Below are 22,406 nucleotides of genomic sequence, written 5' to 3' on the forward strand. Positions count from 1 at the left end.
AAAAAAGGGGAGAGGAGAAATATGGGGTCAGCATATCAGCTAATTCGGAGTCAGCATATCAAATGTCTTTTCACCAAGGGCAGTGACAGATATTTTTCTGTGGTGTTATATTAAAGGTTTTTTCATACTTGAATCTTTGTTCATTCAAAGATGAGGAGGGTGAAAATCAGGGGGTGAAAGTCTTAAAAATAAACTCTTAATATTTATAATGAAATAAATAATAAAATAAAAATAAAATAAACAGATCAGCATTTTAAAAATTGTATAGCATTTTGACCTTTTGCAAACTTGACCATATTTAAAGTCTCACAGCATTTGAAGACTTCCTACATCATGTAACAAACGTCATGTAATGAATAACTTCTTACAACAAATGCAATCAGAAGTCTATCAAACTTCTCACCAACCTGTAGACTCAAAACTCAACAATGGGCACTTTTAGGGTTAATTTCTTCCTCTCCTGCTTTCAGCCCAGTGCTTTGGTTTTTGCAGCAAGTGGGCAGTCGGCTTGGTTTAATACTACATGACATGCCATCAGCTCTGCCAGTGATTTGCCCCCCTATGACCCCTAGTGCAGCTGCCTGAGAAGGATAGCTGAGTGCATTTGCAACCTGGTGCAACGTGCTACCTCACTATAGAAGACTGCTGAAAGGGTGGGGGTTGAGAGTATAGAGGTAGTGTAACCCTTTTAGGAGGCACTTCATGGATACCATTTACACTTACTTAAAGCAAGAGCACTGACATTTGGGGAAAAAAGACCGAGAATCTGTGTGTGCACGTGGGTCAGAGGTGGACTCATTATCCGTTAGTCCATGTAAAATTCATGTGAATTCAGATCATAAAACCTAGACAAAATGGAACTGCCGTAACAAGCATCACTAATGCATTGCATATATATTATAGATTGAACACATGTACTTTCTGTATATATGCTCAACAGTGTACAAACCATACAAAAGGCTTTTGAAGGAGGAACAATGGATAAATGATTTATAAAGCACTTGATATAGTAATTATTATTATTGTTATTATTATTATTATTATTATTATTATTATTATTATTATTAGTAACTATGATAACAGGATGTGGCTGTAAAGACTATGTATCCAGCTGTAAATAATGCATCCATCCTTGTGACTTACAAAATTTTTAACCATGTTCTTATGTTAAAGTGATGGGACTCCAAAGATGTTCTGAGACCAATGACAAAGTATCTCTAATGATGAGGAAAATCCAGTCTCCCTGTCTCCTCTTCAATCCAAACCTGTTCCAGTTTTCACATTGATCTGGATAATTTTGTCATTGAAGTACAGCCCTCCTATATCTATTAGAGCCCGACTGATTGTAGCGTGTCACCAATTAATCAGCATTGGCCAATATATAGCCGATGTAGCCGATATATTAACTTTTTTTGCTGTGCAGAGATTCTGTTGCTCACTGCTCCTGTGTGTGTGTGTACGCGTGCTGCCTGGAGAGTAAGAGGAATTTTAAAATGAGTTAGTTTCACTTTCACTCCTGCTCGGACAATGACGCGATCACCCCCCCACACACAATCACAGAGCTACCCCCCCCCCCCCGCTCGCATGCTCTGACAAGGATGGACTGCTTATCCCCCACCCCCACGAAAATCTCAGACCGCTACTGCACGCTCTGACAAGGTTGGACTGCTAACCCCCCCAATCTTATGAGGTATTCACCCCCCCACACACACCCATGTCTGTGCACTTCCTGTCTTCCTCACAGTTTGACTCTGCCAGCAGGCCTGGGTGTTAATAGTGTAGGGGAGACTGGGGACAGTTGTAACACAGGTCAGTTGTAACTCTTCCAATTGCTCCAATCAAGAACAACTTAGGACTCACCTAATTCACTCTGCACATGCTCAGTTTAGTCCTTAGTCCACATAAGAAGCTGTAGTGCTGTGAGGCAGACGCATCAAAATTTGTGAGTGAAAATATAATTGTGTGGTCAGTCATATTTTTTGCTCTAATTATTTTTGTGATTGCATAGTTTGCATTTGAAAGTTGGGTAAATTATATTTGTGAGATAAACAAAGATTTATGCAACTGTTAATCCACCTGTCCACAATTATCTAATATAAGATTGTTATATCCTGTGTAGATCAGTGTTCTTGTTTCATATATCGGCCAATATATAGGTTATCGACCAACATTGGATATCGGTCGATATATCGGATATTGGCTTTTTTAGCCCCCAATATCAGTATCAGCATCGGCCCCAAAAATCCCATATCGGTCGGGGTCTAATATCTATATGTAGCATCATTAAAAAATCCTGTGTAATCAAAGCAACTTATTTTGTAGAAGATATCTTTATCCCATCTGTTGAGCATTTTGAATTTTGATAACAGTATCAGATAATGTGCTACAACTTCTCTGTTCATGTATTAGAAAATGCAAGATTCTTCTGCAAAATATCTGAGAATCTGAAGGAAAGCCAGAGGCAACATAAACATAATATGCCTTGCTTAAATGTTTTGTCAGACTGACCTGATCTCAGTGACCTTTGTCCTGCAATTATAGGGACTCTGATTCATGTCAGAGCTGCTGACCTACTCTGGTAGTGAACATCAGCTAACAATTGCTTTCACTGATGCATTTCTGGTTCTAGATTTTTAAGCAATATATGCCTCCCATGCAGACAGCCCTGAGAAGATACTAGTGTGTTTCAGCCAGTATCTGTGCTTCCATCAAATATCAGGCAAATTTTAAAAATGCAAGAAAATGTAAATAAGGTGCATTTCCATAAACCAGGTTGATGCAAATAGATTAAGCAGCATGCAGGGTTTCCCCCAGAAATCTTGCTAAGCCCGGTTGTAGGGCTGCTAGGGAAGCCCACCAGTGGCCCACCATGTTTTTGTAAAAAAAAAAATTTAACAATTGACAGGAAATATGAAATTATGACCATTATGTGTTATTGTAAGACATGTATTAACAATACTTACACAGCAACTATAGAGTCTAACAAAAAGGCACACTCTGAAATAGGGCTGCACAATTAATCATTAAAAGATCGCGATCTCAATTCACACATGAATACGATCTTATTTCTAAACACAGACGATTTTTAAGCATTTTATTTCACGGTTGCATTACAAACAAATGCCCACAATCTGAGATCCGCCGCCGTCTCTTCCCTCAACCAATGGTAAAGCATCTTTACAACATGTGAGCCTGCTCCAGTTGAGTGAGGAAAGAGTGAATTACAGTGGAGGAACGTCTGCGGTAAAGAGATGGATGAAAACCCTAGTGGTACAGTGATGAGTCACCCACCTGAGCTCGTGCCCAATTAAGGTTCACTTTCGACAGTGTTAATATCATGTCTGTCTTGTTTTCTGTCGCCCAGATCCAAGTATGTTTTTATTTTCACTTCTCTGACTTCTGCGCTGTTCTTATTCTCCTTTTCTTTTTTTTGCGGTTGAGGATAACTCGGCCTGTAACCAAGAATCAAAAGTCTCGCCCTCTACAAAAATTATATATTAAAAATATTCCATTGTGCCGGCTGGGAAGTTTCTTTGCGCTGCAAACTTTCACAGATCAGCTGACGTCACTTAGCAATCAGGACCGTAAGTGCAGGGAAAAGGTAAATGAACATAAAGTTTCACTTTCACTTCTGCAGAGGATGGAAGGATGGAAACCGACACACACATGGGTATCCGGCCAAAACGCACGCACCCCACCCCCATTACACACAGCCACACCAACAGATCAATTCAGCAGCAAACACTGCATAAGTGACCAGACTACTTGCAGAGTGATATGAAAGATGTGAATCAGAGGTAAAAGAACCCATTTTCCTTGACAGCGGTCAAATAAACATTTTGTGAAAAAAATCGTGCCAGAGAATCCTGATCTCAATTCTTAGCAAAAGAATCATGATTCACATTTTTGCCAGAATCGTGCAGCCCTACTCAGAAATACAGTTTTAACAAACACAGAAAAATACAATAAAAATAAATACTATCAATCGTTGTCACTTAAGTTAAATCCTAATTAAGTAATCAGCCAGTGAATCTTAAAAAGTCACGCAATGGTCACATTTAAAAGTAACCATTTTGGATTAAATCTGCTTGTTCGATGTTTACCATTGCAGCTTGCAGATGGCTGCTCTGATAACGTGCTAACATCCTTGTTAGCTCGCACTGTCTCTGCCTTATCATCGAGTTGTGGCTTGGCTAATATTGGCTCGGTGGCGGTGTACTCCCCTTGGCAGGGCCGCCTCTGGCCAAATTGGGGCCCTTAGCAGAATTTTAATTTGAGCCCCTCCTCATTAAAAATTACTGTCACCGAAAAAGACTAACAAATTAGAAGAAAGAGGAATGACAGACTGACTGGAGAGACAGAAAGACAAAGGAGCTGAAACACCAAGACTGCAGGGCTAGGACAACAGTTACAAGGCAGAGAACAAAAGGATGAGAGGAGGAAAGGAGTGGAAAAAGATGAACTAAGGCAGGGGTGTCCAATCCTGGTCCTTGTGGGCCGCTATCTTGTGTGTTTTAGAGGTTTCCCTCTTCCAGCACACCTGAACGTCATCATCAGGCTTCTGCAGAGTTTGATCATAGGCTTATCATTTGAATTAGGTGTGTTGGAAGAGGGATACATTTAAAACATTGCAGGATAGTGGTCCTCGAGGACCGGATCAGGACACCCCTGAACTAGGGACTGAAAGCACTGAACAGAGGAAGACAGGTGAGAGACATGGAAATGAAAAGTACATAAACAAACACATTATAAGACAGACAGGAAAACTTAAAGACTGACAGGCTGACTAGAAATAATAAGCTCAACTGAAACCAAGAGACACATGAGGGGAAAGACACAGAACCCCACAAGGCCCAGGTCCCCACAAGGAATGGGACACTGGAAACAGACGGGAGACTGGGAACAGAGACACAGAAAGTACTGACCGATAGCTCCTGGATGGAGGATACAGAGCCACCGCCGGGGGACCGTCGGGCCACAAAGTCCACAAAGACTGGGAATCCTGCAGGGTCACAAATTGCAACAGTGCAGCTTTATTCCTTTTTTGAGTTTTTTTTTCTTTTTCAGTGTTTTTGTTTTTGTGTGCAGTTAAAGTTGCAGGAACAAAAATTTGGAGAAAGTACAAGAATTTGAAAGTGCAATCCCTTCTTTCTGCAGCTCTTTCCTCAAGGTTCAAATTCACAATAAATATAAGGATAGATGAAACTGACTTCAATTTTATGACTCTGCGACAAGGCACAGAAGCCACTTCTCTTCAGTTTCCATGTCCTAAAGTATGAATAAATCTTAGCAGCTGATAATCTACAGCCTGAAAACAGAGCCCAGAGAAGTGAGTAGATTTATTGTTTCTTCCCAAACTACTTGAACTGCAACATGCTGAAAGGTGAGTTTGTAATTTTTGTTCAAACACTAAAAATCTATCAAGTGCTGGAGCTTAAAACTTGATTTATAGCAGTAAGAATCAGGCTAGATCATGAGACATGAAGATTAACTGGATAGATTTTAGAATTTGCTCCATATTGGTTTGAGGTCTGGGATCTTACCTTCAGAAAAGAAACGAGAAAAAAAATCCTGCAGATGTAACAAAAGTATTTAATGTCCTACCTGTAGTGGATGCTAATACTCTTGTATTACTTATACAACAAAAGAAGTGCAAAATAAAGCTGCTCATCATCATCAGTCTGCACCACTCTGATAACTTCTCTGCAGACTAGGGATGTAACAATAACGGGTATAATGATAAACCGCGGTAAAATTTCCGACGGTTAGTATTACCGTTTAAATTCTAATTATTATGATAACCGTGTTCTATTACTGCACCTAGAAAACTGACAATACTGTTCATTTCCTGAAGAAGCAGCAGCACTCCAGGCGTGTGTGCGCAGTTTGTAATGTTTGGCCTCTGAAAACATGGCAGAAGGCACCTGCACGGACAGAGCTCCAGAGATTCGGGGATAAGGGCTCCTGCACGGACCTGGTCCGCCAGAGCGCGTGCATGGACCCGGTCCGTCCGACTGCGGGTCCAACGGAGTGCGCCAGTGCACAGGCCTAGTCTGTCGGAGCGCGCACGCATGGACCTGGTCCATCCGATCGCGGGTCGGTCCGAACAAGCACGCGCACAGACTCGGTACATCCTCGCAAGCGAGCGCACAGACCCGGTCCTCGCTAGTGTTAACCCCTTCCCGGCCCCAACATTGAAACCGTCTGAATATAGATCCTCAGGACAAACTCATGTCAGTTCAAATGAGCCCACGTAAGTGAGCTTCCACTGTACAAAGACACATGATGTGTGTAAAAACCAAAGGAGAGGAGGCTTTATGAACTGAAGGACATTCAACAGTAAATCCACTGACTGACCTCCAGAGGAACTGGACCATATGACACTGTTGTGACTGGTCTGTCTCTCACCAGGAGTGAACCACTGACCAGTCTGGATCAGATCAGCCTAACATGTTTTAAATCCTCATTCTTTCAGAATATTTACATTTGTTCATTAAACAGTTCAGGAAAATATGACTGTGTTTCACTTTGTGTTTGTGTGTATAATAGTGTATATGTGTGACACTGGGAATGATTTGATCTGGAAAATGTTCAAACAAACTCTACTATGACCTGTCCAACTACTTTTTTCACACTCAAAAGCACCACAGGAATCAATAGGAGAATTGATAAGGAAGTGGATTGATAAGCAGAACTGATAATGGCATTGATATTGATCAAATCCTATCAGTTCCACCCCTGGTGCAGATATCTCTTGTGTCCATAAGGTGCCAACTTTAATGCACATTTGTATGTTTGTTGTTTACATGTTATTACTTGAATGTTTCTGCAACAGAATGTATATTGTGCATGTTACTTTATTAGTTTTTTTCAAAATACAACTTGGTTATATTATTTCAGTGTGTACTTTTTGAACATTTTGAGCACATTTCAACAATACCGTGATAATAATGATAACCGTGATAATTTTGGTCACAATAACCGTGATATGAAATTTTCATATCGTTACATCCCTACTGCAGACAGAGCACACACCAAACATCATTCTGTTACCATAGTAATGTTACCACTCCAACCATTTCATTTATAAACCCCCCTTTACACAGGGGTGGTGAACGTTAAGTGATGGAAAAAATATCCTGATCTCTCAATGATCTTTCATTTAGCGCCCAGCGTTCACCAAGATCTCTCAATTATCTCTCAGTGATCTTCCAGTGATCTCCACGGTCGCCATGGTCTCCTCAAAGTTTTGACTCTGTCCAAAACAATCTCTCAATGATCGCCAAGGGAAGTAATCTCTCAATGAAGGCTCAAGGTGTGCTCAAGGAGCCCTCAAGACAGTTTAAAGTAGGGGACCAAAGGCACGACAAGCACACAAAGATCTCCCAAACATTTACACAGAAACAGCTTTTTCGAGGCTTAGGAGATTGTTGAGAGATTGAGCCAATTTTTGATCACCCAATGATCTCTGTGGTGTGTAAAGGGGCCCTAATGAACTACACCTTCCTGTCTGGTGCTGGAGAAAGGACATTACTTGGTTACTGAGAATGTTCACTGCTGCCTCAAATCCATGTCAAAAGATTAAATATACACAGCATCTGATAGAATTTCATCAGCAATTATTTAACCCCAACTGAACACATAATAAACACAAAATGCTGAAACAGAGTTATGGAGTTTTTGCCAGAGAGACGGTGGAGTAGTCAGTGGAATAGAAGTCTGAACTGACTGCTCATTGTGTTTGTGAGATTACTAATCTTAGATGCAACAAAGGCTAAACATTGTGCAGAGGATTGCTCTGTGCCTGCAGTGACTTACAGATAAAATGGTGCCATCACTGAACTTTAATTGGGGCTAATTACTCGACAAAATACTCAGTGACCATCTATCAACCATCTATCAACTATACTAAAATGAGCTTTCATGTGTACTTTACATGGTGCAATTCTCAGCAAGTTTGACTTCCATGTTCTGACCTGAAACACATCCAGGCTTTATCAACAAGTCAGCCCAAAGGCTATATGTCTTTCACAAAAGCTCCTCTTCAAAGTGATCATTTAGGGCAGGGTTTCTCTCAAGGACGTGGTGGGTTATATAGCTCTGTAGATAGAGCTGTGTGAAAGTGAAAGTGAGCTCCACTCACCTTATCATTGATGGCCTGCTGCCCCCCAAAAACACATTTGCAACCACGGGGGGAGGGGGGGACCACAATCCGTGAGCGGGGAGAGAGTATGTGCCGGGTGATTTCTAATGTTGTGATGTAGTAGTAGTCGACAGTAGTCGCTAACACGCATGGATGTCAATGTCACCCCCCCCCAGTTGAGAACTACTGGTTTAGGGCATTGCATCTACCTTTTCTGTTTATCTGGTATTGATGTTGGAATGCAGTCACTCATTTTCAACAGAATGATCACTCAGAAACTGGACACATCCAGTGAATTCAAAGATTCTCATTGCAAAAGTGTTCATCTGATCCCCAGACCACAACATAGAAACTCAATTCACCTTTCCCTCAAACACCCTGTGATCTAATTCTCAGAACTCTTGCACAAGGCTGCTAAGAAGCTGCTGGATTTGCAGGGTTTCTATTTGAACTTTTGTAAAGGTTTTTCTCAGCCCTGTGTGTTTGCCAAGCGCAACACATGATTGGAGTCCACCAATAGCAATACTGCTCAGTCCCCTTGGTCCACCTTTGCAGAGGCGATTTGTAGGGTTTATATTGTTGCTGTTGTTTACTTCTAATCTTTTAAAACTAAGGCACAGTTTCATAATGTCTTGTAGGAGTAGTAGGCTTGTGCACTGTACGCTTTTCTGTTTGTGAGCTCCACTAGACTTAAAAAGAAGGTTTGGACCAGATGTTGCTCAGCTTGCACTATTTATTTTTCTCAGAGAATTACCTCAGGCTGTGCACACAGTGGAAGATTTGTAAGTTGCGCCACTGCCACTTTTTATTTCCACAGAACAATAATACTTTAGCAGTATAGCATATGTATTAAAAGCTGTAGGATCTGCCACTTCTGGTCTGTTACTTATATAATAACGACTATTTTTGTACAGTGTAGTACATCGTAAGGACCTCTCATTTTAAAAGCATGTATGAAAATAATAGTAGAGCTACAATTCTTTACTAGACCAAGGTGCTGTGAGTCACAACATTTCCAGACATATTTTCAACAGTTGTGCATGACTCAGTGTGAGCTGGGTCTGCCTAAAATATGTCAGTGTCTGACCTTCCTTTACAGCTGCCTTTCCCAAATGTAGGATCAGGATTGAAAATGGGTCACAGACCTTGTTTATCTGGGGAAAATACATAAAAATACTACAAAGTACCACCCCATTTCCATAAAAGTTACAATATTGTGCAAAATGTGAGTAAAACTAGAATGCAATGATTGGTAAATCTCATAGATCCATGTTTTATGTTCAGTGGTGCAGTGGTGGATTGCAGATAGTGCAGAAGTCAGTAAAAAGTAACAGAAATCCTTCATAAGGGGAAAAAATGGTCAGGGGATTTGATTGAAATATTGATAGAAATGACGTAAGGTATGATGTATGTTTATTTCTTTTGTGGTATTAAAAATGGAAGCTCAACTTGCCTTAAACATTACATGCTACAGATAAACAGATAACTAAATATAGAGATCTTGTTTACTACTCAACCATATTGTATTTGCTTTTCATGGAAACAGGCAATAGTTTGCAAATGACATTTTTAGGTTCATAGGTCAAAAACCAAACATTTGGATTATTCTTCAACTGAGGATGATTTCACAGTTGTAAAAATCAGATGCACTGAATGTGAATTGCTGGTATACTGATAAGTCTCTAGTCTGACTGTGATGTTTCTCAAGTCACTATTTTGACTTTTATCACAACAGCCTTGGGGTCCATTGTTATTATTTCATATAATCTTTCATCCATATTCAGGCTGTTTGGTTTAGCCATTTAAGAGATATAAATTTCACATATTTGCAACGCCCCCTAGTGGCCAACATTCACCAATTTCAGCTCATACCCTCAGAGTAACATGTCAACCAAGTATCTAACATTTGGTGTTGATAGAATTTAATTTGTCCAAGATATGTACAGGGTGGGGAAGCAAAATTTACAATGAACATGTAGTTGTTTTTTTTCAGCAGGCACTACGTCAATTGTTTTGAAACCAAACATATATTGATGTCATAATCATACCTAACACTATTATCCATACCTTTTCAAAAACTTTTGCCCATATGAGTAATCAGGAAAGCAAACGTCAGAGAGTGTGTGATTTGCTGAATGCACTCGTCACACCAAAGGAGATTTCAAAAATAGTTGGAGTGTCCATAAAGACTGTTTATAATGGAAAGAAGAGAATGACTATGAGCAAAACTATTACGACAAAGTGTGGAAGTGGAGGAAGCAACAAAAAACGTACCAAAGCTTTTATTAAAGCTCTCAAATCCAAAATCCTGAAGGATGCAACCAAATCCATGAGAAAAATGGCAATTGAAATTGAGGTAGACAACAAGACCGTTAGAAATGCAGTAAAATATGATTTGAGGATTTAAATTCTCATGACTTTCAATAAATTAATTGGTCATACACTGTCTTTCAATCCCTGCCTCAAAATATTGTAAAATTTGCTTCCTCACCCTGTAATAGTTAACATTTTTTTTAGCTAGCTACCAAAATTTATTCATTCATAATTTTTGCATTTTGCAACTGAACAAAATCCTTTTGATAACTTAGTATCATGTCTGTAAGAAGAGCGTACATGCCACGATTCACACAGATCAGATAAAATCCCAAAGTAGGAGTTTGAAAAAGTAGGTTTTCCAGTTTTTGCAATTTTGCCGGAAAAAAGCCCTTCGCCAAATCTGCCTGACAACGCCCATGTGATTCAGCTGTACTCAGAGAATCTGAGGATATGAGGTTTTTTAATGTGCAATATGCAGTGTGGGAGTTAAAAACCAAAATGCATTGTCTTTGGTTGTATCGCCCCCTGCTGGTGGACAAATATAATTGTTTACGTCTCAGTTCCGTGCAGGGGTCTGGACCAACCCAGAACAGTTTGAGCCGTATTCTCTGCATTCGCTGGAATGGGACCAATGCATTAGGAATGCAGAAGGCTGAATTTGTGGGGACTGGGATTTGTTGTAATAAATTACGCCCATGTTGACCAATCATTACCAAACTTTACAGCTGTTCTCAGGACTGACCCCCCATCATATGCTCACCAAATTTCGTGCGACTCGGACCAACTTTTTTCTGACTTCATATTTCTCTTTTGATAGCGCCCCCTATTGTCTGATTTGTACCAAATTTGGTACAGAGCCTCTGGGTGACCTCTAAAACAAGTATTTTAAGTTTGATGTTGATAGTATTTACTTTGGCAAAGATATGCAACAATGTGTTTTTTTAGCTAGCAAAAAAATTTGTTCGTTTATAACTAATCCATTTTTTTACAGCAGCAAACTGATTGTGATAACTTTAGATCAGAAGCCTCTGGAGATTGTCTGTGCAAAGTTTTAAGCCAATAGGGCTTAAACCCTAGTTGTAGTTAGAAAAAGTATGTTTTCGATATGTAGTGACTTAGAAAGTAAAATATGCAGCGGGAGGGGGCGTGGCCTATGTCAGAAGACTCATCTCTATCCAAGGAATACAAAGATTTAAAATTTATGAATGTGTCATTCAAACTTTGGAAGTTAGAGGCAAAAACGCGTATTTGTCCGTTATAGCGCCACCTAGTGGAGTACATCCACAATTTTTGCTCTGGTAGATCTGTGTCCTATTCTATAGGGTCCATAGAAATTTCACAGCCCTCAGAAGAACAGTTCAGCTGTAGGAAATGTTTGTTTTTTCACTTGTAATAAGCCACGCCCACATTGTTCAGCCACACCCACCTTCAAGATATGGCCTCAGGAAGGGCTCTCCATCATACCCACCAAATTTCGTAGAAATTGGTGCAGCCGTTTAGGAGATATAAATTTTCCACATTTGCAGAATGTGCGACATACGGTGTGGGAGTTATATACCAAAACGCATTGTCCTTGATTATGGCGCCCCCTGCAGGTGGATATATGTGCATTTTTGCATCTGAGGTCCTGCAGGGGTCTGGACCAACCCTCCAAATTTCACCACCCTACCACGTACGGTTTAGGCTGCAGTAACAGTTTTATCAACGGAAGAATAAAAATAATGATGAAGAATAATAAAAATCCTTACAAAACAATAGGGTTCCACAGTACTGCTGGAACTGTGGAACGCGTATGCTGGCATACGCGTCCCACACTCCCCGCGGGCTTGGCCCCCTAACTAGAACTGCGAGCAGTTATGAACGGGGGCCAAGCCTCCCCGCCCACTCGGACCCCAGGCCCCACAGAGCCCACGGAAGTCGTCCCCGAAGGACGTGGGTCTGGGGCTGAGCTGGTGGAGGCTGGGCCCCGTTCATAAGGGTTTACAGTTGGAGTTAGTATTCCACCGTCTGAGCCGCTGTATTCACTGGAATGGGACAAATGCACCAGTAGAGTGGAAGGAGGAATGTGTGGGACTGGGATTTGTTGGAATAATTTACGTCCACGTTGACCAATCATTACTAAACTTTACAGCTGGTCTCAGGAGTGACCCCACATCATACTCGCCAAATGTCATAGAAATCTGTAAAGGTGTTTCAGAGATAAAAAATTCACATATTTACAGCGCCCAATAGAGGCTAACATTTGTCAAATTCAGCTCATACCCTCACAGTGACATGTCAACCAAGTATCTACTATTTGGTGTTGCTAGCATTTATTTTGTCAGAGATATGTAATAGTTAACATTTTTTTTAGCTATCTACAGAAATTTATTCATCAATAATTTTCACAATTTTTGACCGAAAAAAATTCTTTTGATAACTTTGTATCATGTTTGTAAGAAGAGCGTACATGCAAAGATTCAAGCAGATTGGACCAAATCCCAAGTAGGAGTTTGAACAAGTAGGTTTTCCAGTTTTTGCAATTTTGCCGGTTGAAAAGTCCTCCCCCAAATCTGTCTGACCACACCCATGTGATTCAACCCTATTAAGGGAATCTGAGGATATGAGGTTTTTTAATGTGCGATATGCAGTGTGGGAGTTATACACCAAAATGCATATGCCTTGGCTATATCGCCCCCTGCTGGTGGACATATATAATTGTTTGCGTCTCAGTTCCGTGCAGGGGTCTGGACCAACCCTCCAAATGTCAGCGCTCTACCATGTACGCTTTAGGCTGCAGGAACAGTTTGAGCCGGATTCCCTGCATTCACTGGAATGGGACCAATGCATTAGGAATGCTGAAGGAGGAATGTGTGGGGACTGGGATTTGTTGTAATAAAGTACGCCCACATTGACCAATCATTACCAAACTTTACAGCTGGTCTCTGGCGTGACCCCCCATCATGCTCACCGAATTTCGTGCGAATTGGACCAACTTTTTTTTGACTTGGTTTTTCTCTGTTTATAGCGCCCCCTATTGTCCTATTTGTACCAAATTTAGTACAGGGCCTCTGGTTGACATCTAAAACAAGTATATTAAGTTTGATGTTGATAGCATTTACTTTGACAAAGATATGCAACGATATATGTTTTTTCGCTAGCAAAAAAATTTGTTCATTTATAACTAGTGCAGTTTTTACAGCAGCAAGCTGATTGCGATAACTTTAGATCTGAAGCCTCTGGAGATTGTCTGTGCAAAGTTTGAAGCCAATGGGGCTTAAACCCTAGTAAGAGTTCGAAAAAGTATGTTTTCGATATGTAGCAACTTAGAAAGAAAAATATGAAGACGAAGTGGGCGTGGCCTATGTCAGAAGACTCATCTCTATCCAAGGAATACAAAGATGTAAAGTTTATGAATGTGTCATTTAAAATGTGGAAGTTAGAGGCAAGAACACGTATTTATCTGTTATAGCACCCCCTAGTGGAGTACATCCACAGTTTTTGCTCTGGTAGATCTGTGTCCTATTCTATAGGGTCCATAGAAATTTCACAGCCCTCAGCAGAACAGTTCAGCTGTAGGGAATGTTTGTTGTTTAACTTGTAATAAGCCACGCCCACATTGTTAAGCCACACCCACCTTCAAGATATGGCCTCAGGAAGGGCCCTCCATCTTACCCACCAACTTTCATAGAAATCGGTGTTGCCGTTTAGGAGATATAAATTTTCCATATTTGCAGCGCCCCCTAGAGGCCAACATTCACCAAATTCGACTCATGCCCTCACAGTCACATGAGAACCAAGGATCTAAGATCTGGTGTTGATAGCATTTACTTTGACCAAGATATGTAAGAGTTAGTATTTTTTTAGCTAGGTACAGAAATTTGTTCTTTAATTACTTGAGCATTTTTCCACCAAACAAAATTCTTGTCATAACTTTAGATCAGGCCCATTAGAAGAGTGTTTGTGCCAAAATTCATGCAGATCAGACAAACTCTCACATCGGGGTTCGAAAAAGTAGGTTTTTCAGATTTGCGATTTTGCAGGGAAAAAAGTCATGGCGGAAATGGGCGTGGCCTAGCTCACTTGATTCAGTACTATTCAGGGAATCCGACGATATAAGGTTTTTGAATGTGCGACATACGGTGTGGGAGTTATATACCAAAACGCGTTATCCTTGATTATAGCGACCCCTGCTGGTGAATATATGCGCATTTTTGCGTCTGAGGTCCCTGCAGGGGTCTGGACCAACCCTTCAAATTGCACCGCCGTACCATGTGCGGTTTAGGCTGCAGTAACAGTTTTATCAACGGAAGAATAAAAATAATATTGATGAATAATAAAAATCCTTACAAAAACAATAGGGTTCCACAGCACCGCTGGAACTGTGAGGCATACGCGTCCCCCAGTCCCCGCGGGCATGGCCCCCTAATAATATTGATGATGATGACTAAAAATCCTTACAAAAACAATAGGGTTCCACAGCACCGCTGGACCTGTGGAACGCGTATGCTGGCATACGCGTCCCCCAGTCCCAGCGGGCTTGGCCCCCTAATAATTAGGGATGTCTGATAATATCAGCCCACCGATATTATCGGCCCGATATTGGCATAAAAATGTAATATCGGTGAATATTGGTATCGATTTTTTTGCCTATCATTAAAACCGATAGAATAATGCTTTGATTTCACTGGCATTTACCAACGCGTAAATGAAGCATTGTTTGTAGCTGAAAGAAATGTGCAGTTTTCAGAATTGTACAGTAGAGTTGCCACACTGTAATAGACTCATGGAGGGAGAGAGAGAAAATAAATAAATATGGCATTTTTTCCACAACTTAACTCTTTCCCCGCCAATGGTGAGATTTTCCGTCACTCCTTGTTTTCACTGTTATACTGTAGTTGAAGCTGTTGTGGATCGTGTGAATTACTTTCCTTAGTCCAGAAACAAACAATTAAGCAGCTTTTTCGTAAAAATGAAGGGCCGGGTTTAATGTTCTTGCACTGGAGTCTCCGTATCCCATGGCAGCACATCCAGCGGCAGTCACTGAATGAGAAAATGCAGACTCTGCAGGAACCACGCACAGTTTCAAAAGCCTTAAAGATGATTATGGAGACAGAGTCTGACAATTCAATATATGATGGAGCTACAGAAGACCCATTTAGAGACAGGAACGGAGAAATAGAAGGTGAGGGAGACGGACACGGAACACGGAAACACGGATCGGCTCAGGTCCAACACGGAGATGCGGGCGGGGGGGGGGCACGGAGCGACACAGAGAAAATGACAGACAGGAGGAAGAGAAAAGAGACATTTATAGAGGACATTCAAGGAGAAGACAGACACAGACATGGGACAAGACAAAGGACAGCTAGTCTGCATTTGTTAGAGTGAGTTCAGATTCAGACTGAGGACACAGAACAGATTCAGCTGTATAATGTCAGCAGGGACACAAGTAAGACACTGTTTGATTTGGCTTTAGTAGGAAATAAATACATACATATATTTATACAGAGATAAATAACTAGATGTCCATATAATTATTTACAGATCAAACACAGCACACTGCATGAAAAACCAGATTATCGACCCCATAAACGCCCGCCAACTTCAAAGATTCCCGGTAATTATCGTGAGTTTACAGAGAAGTTCAGCTGTGCCGGAAACTGCCGCAAACGGAGCCAACGGGGGAGAGGGGGTGGGGCAGGTGTGGGGCGAGCGGGTGCGGGGGTTAACAGCTCACATAGGTGTGAATGACCCTAATTTAGATTTGAATGTCACTGGTGCCTGCCATGTCTGGAAACAGAGACACCCATTGGATGTTTTTTTTTTTTTTTCTTTTTATAGCATCCCATTGGATGTTACCACAAAGGACAGCTCACATGTGATTGGTCATCTGTGCGGCATTGTAATATGCCCCACCCATTAAAAATTTTATTATTATTGTTTTTATTATTATTATTATTATTATTATTATTATGTTTATTATTCAGATATTTATTTACATATTTATTTATTGTTGCAGGGTAATAATTCACATACTGAAAACATTACCACCAATATGAATTAAGAAAGAACACGACTGCCAAGATCATGTTAAAAAATAAAGACAAGCTTTAATAAAATGCAGAATGCAAAAAGCACACTTACATATTTAAGAAAACAGTGCCAACACTTTCAAATTAAAACAAACTTAAAATTTCCACAGTCAGTCCCAGTCAGATGTGCTGTCCTCACAACATGTGACTGTGCAGCTACAGCCACAAACAACAATACAGTAGAGTCCAAACAAGGCTTTCTGTTCTGAGTTGGAGCTTCTCCTTTACTTGAGATTTTCTTTAACGTTTTTGTAACTTCAACATATAAAATACATCCAACTTAAATTACTAACAGACAGTTATTAATTACTCTACACATGTAGAGCACTCACATTGCTAGCTTGAATAGCCTTAGCTTCATTAGCTTCATTACATGTTCACAGAACAGTTTCAATCAACCAACATCTAGACCCTAATGTTGTTTTCAGATATACAGTGAACCCTCACACTTCGCGGTTAATGGGGGCTGTGACCCCCCGCGAATGGTGAAAAACCGCGATGTGGAGTACCACACAGTATATGTACATGTACGCGTGTACGCAAAATCTACGGAATGTACACTCACTTTGACGATCTCTCCTCTGTGCGTGGCTGATGAAGATCTTGATGATGACGATGATTCTTGATGATCGATGGTAATGATGGATGGATTGCCTGTGCAGGTGTGAAGTATGGAATGTGATACCTGCACAGGTACTGAGGGAGAGCTTTACTGCTCTCCTGAGGACACCTCCTCGTCAGCTATTAATATGGGCAGAGGAGATGGATCGTCGACCAACTCCCCTTCCGAGAGAGTAGGAGAGGCTGGCGGAGGCGTATGGGCTGCAGGAGGAGGAGATGAGCGAGGAGGAGTACGAGTGGGAATATTTTTGAAACCTCCGCGATGTACTGAGACCACGATTGCTGAGACCGCAAACTGTGAGGGTTCACTGTATACACTTACAAAGAAGAAAATTTTCCAAGGCACACAGTAGTAGAGCACACGTAACGAACATAAGTTTTTCTGAACTTTAACTGCAGAGAAAATAGCGAACAGGAAATATACGTCAAAGATCATCTCTAGCAAAAGAGCGCTCACTCTGTATACAACCTTACCGCACAGCGAACACAAAGATCCTTAAGGATGCGACATCTCACTCCTATCAATTCTTAAGCCAACTGCATTTTAACAGATTTTTAACCGATTTATCTATTATCAACTTATTGTAACTTATGAAAGTAATTTATTCAACTTATGAAATAAGTTTGATCTTTGACCTAAAAACATCACATCAGACAAGTGTTGGTGCCATCTTCTCTGAGGGTGGTCCAGTCCAGTCTTCTGTGGTGGTAGAATATGTGTTGGTTCTGCTGTAGTGTCTGTGGTGGTAGAACATGTGTTGGTTCTGCTGTAGTGTTTGTGGTGGTAGAACATGTGTTGGTTCTGCTGTAGTGTCTGTGGTGGGTAGAACATATGTTGGATTCTGCTGTAGTGTGTGTTGGAGTGCAACTCAAAGGTTAGAGCTCCAGACTCTGGAAGGATGGACGCCTTACAGTCAACCCAGATGTCCCATCAGCAGTGCCATCTTCTTCATCAGACCTCATATCCATTGTGATCCCCCTCCATAAATTTCCTCCTTGTTGGCCAGTTCACCCCTCTTTTGCCTCCAGCTGCTGTAAAGACATAAGTACCATCAGTGCTGCACTGTGAGGCTAACAGTAGTAGAATGTGGTGTTTGTGTCAGATTCAGATTAAACACAGATTCGTATAAATCTTACCGTCTTTATTCTCTGCTGTGGACTGAAATGTTCATGGCTTCTGCCTGGACTGTTAGATCTGGTTGGCTGTATGTGTAGTTCCATCGGACTGTTTCTTTATATCTTACAGGCCACTGGAATTAAAATATACAAGTTAGGAAGAGTAAAAAAATAGATGCATACGATTATAACAATAGAGAAACAAAACACAACAAACTATTAAAGTTACTTAATCAACAGGACTCCACTTTCTACTCCATTCAAGCCTGGGCTTGCAGCTGGAGCTGCCATTAAATGAGAAGTCACTGCTTCATTGTGGGTGAGCTCAGTCTGAAAACCAAATAGGAATAGTTCAGAAAAAGCATACATTAAAGGCATACATTTACTTCTATAGAGCAGAATGGATCCAAACTCTTTAAAATCTTACCCTTGCTCTGGTTCATACCGTCTGTTGTTTCCTTCACTGTTTTGCAGACGGTGCACACCTTCCTAAAAAAATACAAGACTAAGTCACTTTGAGGAACAAACACCTCCAGGTTCAAGCAGGTCAATGTGACAGATTCATTACTTTAATCAGTTCCACAAGTAAAACCACACTATCATACACTGTGCAATTAACTAAGAAAGTCAGACTAAGATAAAATTCCCACCCAAATAGCACACATGTAATAATTAATTGAATATGTACTTACCACAATTTTTGGATTGTGCACAAGCCTTTTTCTGGTTCTTGTCCACAGTCTGGTGGCTCATCCAGCAGTGTCTGCCTTGTTCAAGTCAATGAGTTGTTGTCTCACCTCCACTGTAAACTGCTGTGTCATGTACGACTCCATTTGCATTTGTATACCTCACAGCAGGACCATTTACATACAAAAACCTCACATAGCCCAAGGGGCTGGGGAGGGGTTATTGCCAAGGCTCTCTAACCAGAGGGTGGGAATTCCCGGCAATTCCCAGCAGTTAGAGAGCATTTTCTGTGGTGACTTCAAATTCCCACCAGTAGTCGTTAATTTGAAGTTCCACAGCAATTTACAGGGACGTTAACTGATGAAAACCCCACTTTTCATGCAGTGTCAGGTGGTCCAACAGGAGGATGTGGTACAGCCAAGGAAAGGCCAGAAATCTACAGTATTTAGTGAATTTGTTTCTTTTTTTCTTGAAAATGAGGAATATTGAAGTGTTTATATCAAAAAACTAAACTAAAATGTGTAAGACTTATAACTGATGTATGTAAAGGTGTAAAGTTTAGAAGGAACCTGGTGCTTTAGAAGATGTTTGGTCTAAAGTTTGGTGTGGATTCCTCTAATATTTTCTGGAATGATGGGATATCTTAGAGCTGTTTGTTATTATTATTGTTATTATTATTTTATTTTGTGATTTTGAATACAGTGTTACTGTTGGTAAATGAGAAAGAGTCAAAAATGTAAATAGGAAATCAATTTTATCTTGAAAATCAATATCTTTGGAAAAAAATGCAGTTTTCTCAGTTTTTTGCTTAAAATTCATTTTTTTCCTGAAAATGACCAATATTCAAATGTTCATATCTCACGAACGAATGAAGATAGAATAAAATCTTTTCTTGTGTTTAAAAGTTGAAGTTCTGTTCTTTCTTTTGATGTATTCAGTGTTCACATACTCCTACACAACATTTTCAGTGAGCCTCCAAAGATTAGTGAAAATGACTAAAAAGGCTGGCGCTGGCTACCAACTCACTGGAAAATGCTCTGGCGGGGAAAGAGTTAAGTTGAAGTATGTATTCTTTGCACAGACAGTGTTTACATTTTGAAAGCCTTGTTGCATTTGAGAATGCATCCAATGGGGCATCACAATAAAATTAGGCATGATGTGTTAATTCCATGACAGGAGATATGTGATGTTACCTAAAATTAGTTTAATATCCCACATATATCGGCAGCGATATCGGTAGATATCGGAATCGGAAATTAAGCGTTGGACAATATTGGCATATCGGTTTTTGGCAAAAAAGCCAATATCGGACATCCCTAATATAATAATAATAATAATAATAATAATAATAACAATAATAATAACAATAATAATAATAATAATACAAATCCATACAAAAACAACAGGGTTCCACAGCACCGCTGGAACTGTGGAACGCGTATGATGGCATGCACGTCCCACAGTCCCCGTGGGCTTGGCCCCCTAATAAAAATTCGTACAAAAACAATAGGGTTCCACAGCACCAGCATACGCGTTCCACAGTCCCCGCAGGCTTGGCCCCCTAAAAATCCGTACAAAAACAATAGGGTTCCACAGCACCGCTGGAACTGTGGAACGTCCCCCAGTCCCCGCAGGCTTGGCCCCCTAAATAAATGTCATGAAGATGGAATTTGCCAAAATAGAACAGACTATTTGTGGAAATATCAGTCGAACTTTTACTTTACAAATTTCAGGCGTAACAGAATTGCTGGGGGTTATGATCACAGACAACCTCTGCAGTTATTAAAAATGGTCATGGCTTGGTCTCCTAATAATAATAAAAATCCGTACAAAAACAATAGGGTTCCACAGCACCGCTGGAACTGTGGAACGCGTATGCTGGTATACGTGCTCCACAGTCCCCGTGGGCTTGGCCCCCTAAATAAATGTCATGGAGATGGAGTTTACCAAAATAGAATAGACTATTTGTGGAAACATCAGTTGAACTTTTACTTTACAAATTTCAGGCGTAACAGAATTGCAGGGGGTTATGATCACAGACAACCTCTGCAATTATTAAAAATGGTCAGAGGTCACCAGGTAGTACTAGTCCCATGCAAATAGAACTAGATGTGATAATCTAAAAATATGTGAAAACAAATGTTCAGTTTTTTAGTCAAAAAATAACAACCACAGGAAAATCTTGCACATACAGTACGATGTAATACATAACACTTTAATAATTATATTACTGTATCAGTATTTACATGCTCCATTTTCATACATATACAGTGGTACCTGGACTTATGAGTTTAATTCATTTCGTGGCCGAGCTTGTAACTCAGTGCTTTCGTATGTCAAATCAATTTTCCCCACTGAAATTAACTGAAATGCCATTAGTCTGTTCCAGCCCCCCAAAACCACCCGAATTTAACACTTAAGTTTTAGATAACTCATACCAACAAAAGCTCAGCATGTTGTTTGTGTTGTAGTCAATAAAAAGAACCATGGTGTCTTGAGGACCACTAAAGGTTCCTCCTGTGAACCCCATTTTTATATAGCCCACTGGGCAGCTCCAGAGCCATATGTGGCTCTTTCATCCTTCTGCTGCAGCTCCCTGTGGCTTTGGAAAATTAATAACGAGTATTTAATTAAACTTATTTTATTTTAGTTCATTAGTGACCATAGGTGAGGGTAGGAATGTAGATCGGCTGGTAAATCGAGAGCTTTGCCTTTTGGCTCAGCTCCTTCTTTACCACAAAAGACCAGTACATTATCAGCAATACTGCAGATACTGCAGACATCCGCCTGTTGATCTATGGTCACGAGCTGTGGATAGAGGACAAAAGGACAAGACAAGTGGTGTAAATTTGTTTTCTTTACAGCATGGCTGGCTTCTCCCTTAGAGACAGGGTGAAGAGTTGGGCCATCCGGGAGAGGCTCAGAGTAGAGCCGCTGCTTCTCCACATCGAGAGAAGCCAGTTGAGGTGGTTCGGGGATCTGGTCAGGATGTCTCCTGGATGCCTCCCTCGTGAGGTGTTCCAGCCATGTCCAACTGGGAGGAGAACCAGGAGCAGGCTCAGGACATGCTGGAGAGCCTGGGAATCCCCCCGGAGAAACTGGGAATCCCCCCGGAGATGGCAAGGGAGAGGGAAGAGGAAAGTCTGGGCTTCTCTGCTCAGGCTGATGCCCCCGCAGCCCAGACCTGGATAAGCAGAGGAAAATGGATGGATGGATGTATAGATAGTTCATTAGATAGGTAGATAGATTCTAAATTTGAACATTATGGTGGTATTCGGTACAGGTATTATCTCCTGCTGCACAGCAAAGCCCAGTTGCTGTCCAGAGGGGAGTTGCTGAAACATTTTGCTGTATGCCTGGAAGAGGTGAAAAGCAGTCGGACCCATGGTTAAGAAAAAGAAATTTAGCAAAATAACTGCACAAAATATGAGCACAACACATCAGGGATG

General features: G+C 40.8%; 1 protein-coding gene and 1 long non-coding RNA gene across 2 annotated transcripts in view; one reads left to right on the plus strand and one right to left on the minus strand.

Moving 5' to 3' along the window:
* LOC115428794 (ataxin-1-like) overlaps nt 1-22,406 on the plus strand; it is a 337,516-nt gene that overhangs the window by 37,013 nt on the left and 278,097 nt on the right.
* On the minus strand, nt 2,879-4,065 carry LOC115428804 (uncharacterized). Its single transcript, XR_003936688.1, has 2 exons — nt 3,965-4,065; nt 2,879-3,008 (listed from the first exon to the last, which is right to left on the minus strand). It is a non-coding gene; the product is annotated as an uncharacterized LOC115428804 (long non-coding RNA).

This window comes from Sphaeramia orbicularis, chromosome 11 (assembly GCF_902148855.1).
Source record: "Sphaeramia orbicularis chromosome 11, fSphaOr1.1, whole genome shotgun sequence".
NCBI lineage: Eukaryota > Metazoa > Chordata > Actinopteri > Kurtiformes > Apogonidae > Sphaeramia > Sphaeramia orbicularis.